We start from the raw sequence: 5,987 nt of genomic DNA, 5'->3' as shown, positions 1-5,987 counted from the left end.
ACACCAGATCTTACCCCAGCTCACACTCCAGTTCACACACCAGCTCACACTCCAGTTCACACCCCAGCTCACCTATCAGCTCACACACCAGCCCACACACCAGCTCACCTATCAGCTCACACACCAGCTCACCCCCCAGCTCACACTCCAGTTCACACCCTAGCTCACCCCCCAGCTCACACTGTCAGGCTCCTGGCTTCTAATACCCTTGCAAGAGCTACCTTCTCTTGATTTGTTACACTATCTAACCAATAACAAAGTTGACCATTGGTGACCTCCTGTCTATTATTCCTGCTCACACCCTTCGTCCAGTCTCCCTTGCTCTGTCTTGCGTCCTAACATGACTCTAACCTGCTGTGACCCTAAGTAAGTATTGTGCTGAGCCCAGTATTGGAATCCATACTTATCATTCCTTGGTTCAGTGCTCCATCGATAACGCACAAGAATTCTCAGAGGAATTTGCTATCGGATAAGGTTAACCAGCCATTGGTGATGGTGGGCAAGGTTTGTCCTGGGTGGTCTTCATTGTACCTGTTTAGGGTGACCAATGACTTTAATTGTTCTAGTGTTCCCTCTGTGCTCTCACGGGACCCAGGTTTAGAAGGCAAGTTAGCGTTATCTTTTTAATCCCCACTCTGGCTCCCATCACAAGTCAGGCAACTGTATATAGATGGTCTTCTCATTTGTGTTGTGCTGTCAGAGGCATTAAATAAGCATCGTTGATTGTCGCAGAAAGCACATACAACAGCACAAACAAGACTTCCATCCCTGGCCTGCTTTCTGAACAGAGCTCTAACTAAAATAAACATGTTAGCCCAGATGTCACCGGTCAAGTGTACTAAAGTGACACACAGCTGTTTTTCTATGAGGGGAGAGTAAAATATCAACATAAACAAACAAGAATTAAGACTTAGATTACACAACAAAATATTCAACATTTAAAGTCTAGGATTACCGATGGAATTTGGGAGTGCAAACCGGCTTAAATTCTCAAAAGCAGCAACAAACATCTAGCCTGACATTTTTATTACAAATTAGAATGCTCCTTGTCTCTAAGTCTGTGCCAATCCTCAAAGAAAAAGTTACAACGTTAGAATAATGTGCAGTTATAACTATATTTTTAGCTCAGCAATTTCAGCCCAATTTCCAGCACTAGGGTTTCATTAGAATCAAACATTTCCTGGATGGTTTAAAAAGAGGATAGAAATCTGGCCCTTTTTCTGGAGTTCGTGTGAATACTGCTTAATTTATTTCCCAAGAATAATGAGATTTTGCTTTAAAATATTAAACCGGGGCTGACAAGATGGCTGAGTGAGTAAGGACACTTTCCACTAAACCCGGGCACCCAGGAATCCAGATGGGGGGAAATAAAACACCTCCAAAGTCTACTTCTGCCCTGCCTGTGAGCATGCATACATACGAGTCCCCAACAATCAGAAAAACAGACAGACGGACTGATGGACAGATGGATGGATATGATATAAATAAAAACTAATGGATGGGTAGATGTAATATGAATAAAAACTAAAGCAATACCCGAAGGTCCTTCTTTATTTTTTTTTTTAAAGAAACTCAACTTGCTATACATATTAAATAATTCAAATCAATGATCCTTTTAAGTCCCTAGCAACGCATGAACCAGTGGGGGAAAGCCATCTAATACTTCATGCATTTCGGGGATTACATTAGAAAGACTTTTAGCCTGATTCCGCTTTTATAAATGCAAACGTATGCAAAGCAGACAGATTGGGATCTGTACAGTTTAGCGGTGATCGAAACTTGTAATTTTCGAAAGTGGGGCAGATGTCCAGACTAGTTATGTTAAGATGCTTCTTTCTGAAGATGAAACTAAAGCAAACAAACAACCCCTCTCACCTCCTTTGAGAGGAAACAAAGGCAAGGCGGCCTGCTCTGCTCCCTTGCCACAAGTCTCGCTTCCTTCCTGGGTTCTAAAGCTGAGCTGCAGCGTGGCGTACCAGAATTAATATCTCCTGTGTTGTCGCTGCATTATTTATCATCCTGTTCTCAAGAAATGGGGGAAACTGTTGCCCACTCAGGGACTACACTGGGTGAAAGTCTAAATTAGTGAGCAGCTATATTTCCTGGGCGGCGGAGCATGCTTTTGAGCCAGGAGAGCAAACAGGCCATTCTAATACCACTGCGCATGTGCCGGCGAAGGCCGGCTCACTAGATCTAGTCACCTAAACTTGACCAGCTCTCGCCGTCTTCCATTTGGAACGTCACAGCTTCCGAGGTTTATTCAGTGATGTTAGACTATACCAGACGCTGGGAAATGTGGACCAAAACAGTGTTGGTTCACCAAAAGCCTACAGACTAGCAGGGAAGAGAAGCGATTAAGCATAGTATTATAGTGGGGTGTTAAGTATAATAATAAGCTTGTGTATGAGGTGTCAAGGTGACTAACACAAATATGGATTAATTCTGACTGGGCCGCACACACACAAAGACTTCATTACCACAAGTCTTAAGTTCAGGCAGCTCTGAGTGAGAGCTGGCTTGAGCATGCGCTGGAAGCGTGGTCTTCAGTGTGACATTGTGGAGAGACCCAGGAATAAAGCGGTTATGCTACCCAGTGCTGTTTCGGAGGGGGTCAGCGTAGCTTTCGCGGGCTTCTAGTCAGTTTGCAGAAAGCAGACAATAATTACGAGTGAGCCTGGCTTTGTACCTCTAGCTTCCTTGACTTACGGTGCGAATGCTCCCACCATGGTGCTGTCTGTGGTGAAGAAGGCACAGAGGACTGGTGTTGCCACCATATTCTGGACATGCACAGCTCTGATTTATCTCCTGGATATATTTCCAAGCACCAGATATTTGTTACAGCAACCCACAATGGCCCGAGAGAGTAGTCAAGGAAGAAGACCATCTTTTGCATAGAGGTCAGAGAAAAAAAATGTGTGTGTGTGTGTACACACAGGCTCAGAGAAAGGACTTACGCCATACATTCTGTCAAAGCTTGTGCGGGCACACATTTGTATGTGCACTTGTGTGTACAAATGTGGCTACACATGTATATGTGCATGCGGACATGAGAGATGGATGATGGGTTTGTTCCTCTGTTGCTTGCTTCTTTGAACACGGTTTCTCTTGCTGAATCAGGGGCTTGCTGATTCAGTTAGACTTGCTGGCCAGCAAGGCCCAGGTGAGCCGTCTCCTCAGTGTAGAAATAAACATTAAAATTCCCGACCCTGGACTTCTTCCTCGCCTTATGCCATTTATGTTCCCGGATGAAAGACACACACAGCCTTCATATTCCTAATAAGCCACAATAGCTGGGCAGCTGCCTACCCTCCATTGTTAGAATCTCCTTTCCTACCGAGAATTCCGAGTTACTACTATTTACTACGTTCCATCTGGGCTACTCTTAACTCCAATTGGGCAGCCCTCAGGGCCATGGTCTCTTCACCCTTAGATCATGGTCGATCTCTTCCTGCCTGCATGTTCTTCTTCTTCCATAATAGTTTCCTTCTCCTTCTCCTTTTCCTTCTCCTTCTCCTTCTCCTTCCCTTCTCACCCAAGCCCGAGAAACATCAGCCTCACCTATCTCTCTTCTTCTGCACTACTATTGGCTGTTGGCATTTTTATTTACCAATCACAATTAACTGGGGACAGGGTTAGTCAGCATCTCACCAACACTTTCTCTCTCTCTCTCTCTCTCTCTCTCTCTCTCTCTCTCTCTCTCTCTCTCTCTCCCCCAGATCAGCATTAGAATACAAGCAGCCAATCCCTTGCACCTTAGGCCCAGACAAAGTCTCTCTTTTGGATGGTTATTTGAAACAGTGTCTCACTATGCAGCCCTGGCTTGCCTGGAACTCTCACATAGACCAGCCTGGCCTCTGCTCACCTGTCTCTGTCTCCTAAGTGCTGGAATCAAAGGCGTGGGCCGCTATGCCCAGTCCCCAATAAATTGTTACTGAAGAACATATGAGAGGAGTGGAGGCTGTGGTGGGAAAATGGGCATAGCTTATCTGGCCTTCTTTGGTAGGTGTGAGGAGCTCAGGTAGGCAGAGGAAGATGCCAGGGAGCCTAATTACCACTTCTTCAAGAGCCCTGGTGGGAGAGATTGGCCTGGCTAGAGAAAAGTGCCTGTGACACACATCCCGCCCATCCCACCTCCCAGTTAGGCAGTTCCTGCCAGCCCAGAGTCTCCCTCACAGCCTCCACTTCTTTGTTCCTGCTACACACTGCCCTACTTGTGCCTTCTAGAAAACTTCAGATGCAACGGCTCCTGGGACACAGGCTTTGTTCATGCTTGATTGCCGTCAGCGGCATCCAGATCAAATATTTATATCCCTCCTGCAAGCTAAGAAACAGACAAGGCCTGTGCTACAAACGCTCTTTAGAGTTCCTGCCATAACCATTCAAAGCAGGAAGGTGAAGCAGGGGTCCTCTTCAAGAGAAGAAATGACAGAAAGAGTTTGCTTTAAAAATCCTTCATTAAAAACAAAACAAAACAAAACCAATCTGCAGAGCTGTGAGGCTCACACATGCTAGGCAAAGGACTCTCTCAATGAGCTACATCCCTGTGCTGGCTGGTTTTGTGTGTCAACTTGACACAAGCTGGAGTTATCACAGAGAAAGGAGCCTCCCTTGAGGAAATGTCTCCATGCGATCCAGCTGTAAGGCATTTTCTCAATTAGTGATGGGGGGAGGGCCCATTGTGGGTGATGCTATCCCTGGGCTGGTGGTCCTGGGTTCTATAAGAAAGCAAGCCGAGCAAGCCAGGGGAAGCAAGCCAGCAAGCAGCATCCCTCCATGGCCTCTGCATCAGCTCCTGCTTCCAGGTTCCTGCTCTGTGTGAGCTCCTGTCCTGACTTCCTTTGGTGATGAACAACAATGTGGAAATGTAGGCTGAATAAACCTTTTCCTCCCCAATTTGCTTCTTGGTCATGATGTTTTGTGCAGAAATAGAAAACCCTGACTAAGACAATCCCCAATTCAATTCTCTTTTGTTTTGATTTGGTTTTGTTTGTTGTTGCAATGTGTGTGAGCACACATGTGTTCAAGGGTCTCTCTCTCTCTCTCTCTCTCTCTCTCTCTCTCTCTCTCTCTGTGTGTGTATGTGTGTGTGTGTGCGCGCGCGCGTGCGCCCGCACATGCAGAAAAGTTGGTGTCTGATGTCCTCCTCTGTCACTTCATGTGTAAATACTGAGGCAGGGACTCTCACTCAAACCCAGAACTCACAGCTTTCCCTAGCCTAGCCAGCCTTCCTGCGTGTGGTAGCCTGTCTCTGCTTTTGATGTGCTGGTCACAGGTATACCTACCTACCTGGCTTCTATATGGGTACAAGGGATTCAAACGCTGGTCAGACTTGCCCAACAATTACGTTTACCTGAAAGACTCCCTGCACCCTGTTTTTATTGTCTTCTGGTTTTGTTTTAATCTTCAGCTTCATCGATGTTTACTGGGGTTTTCTAAGCTTTCCCTTTCAGCTGGGGCACAGGATTCTAATTCCAGTGACTCAGGAAGTTAAGACAAGAGTATTGCAAATCAGCTGAACAAACACACCTTCACTCCCATCTACACACACACACACATACACACACACGCACATACACACGCGCACATACACACAAACACACTGAGGCACAGCAACACACACATACACATATAGACACAATACACACAGACATGCACATACACACAAGCACACACTGAGGCACACACACACATACACACAGAGAGATACACACATATACATATACAAACACACACACACACACACACTTTTATGAATGGCCCTTTTTTCTTCTCAAAGTCAACAAGAGAGGAGTGCTTCCCAATTTAAGAGACCAAGGTCCCTTCTCAGCCCCACATGGTACCTCCTCCAAAATTGACCATATAATTGGTCACAAAACAGCCCTCCATAGATACAAAAATATTGAAATCATCCCATGCATTCTATCAGATCACCACGGACTAAGGCTGATCTTAAATAACAGCATAAACAATAGAAACCCAACACTCAC

The sequence above is a fragment of the Mus pahari genome, chromosome 1 (genome assembly GCF_900095145.1).
Source record: "Mus pahari chromosome 1, PAHARI_EIJ_v1.1, whole genome shotgun sequence".
NCBI classification, from domain to species: domain Eukaryota; kingdom Metazoa; phylum Chordata; class Mammalia; order Rodentia; family Muridae; genus Mus; species Mus pahari.
The sequence above is the reverse complement of the archived record's forward strand: the minus strand, read 5'-3'. Positions refer to the sequence as shown.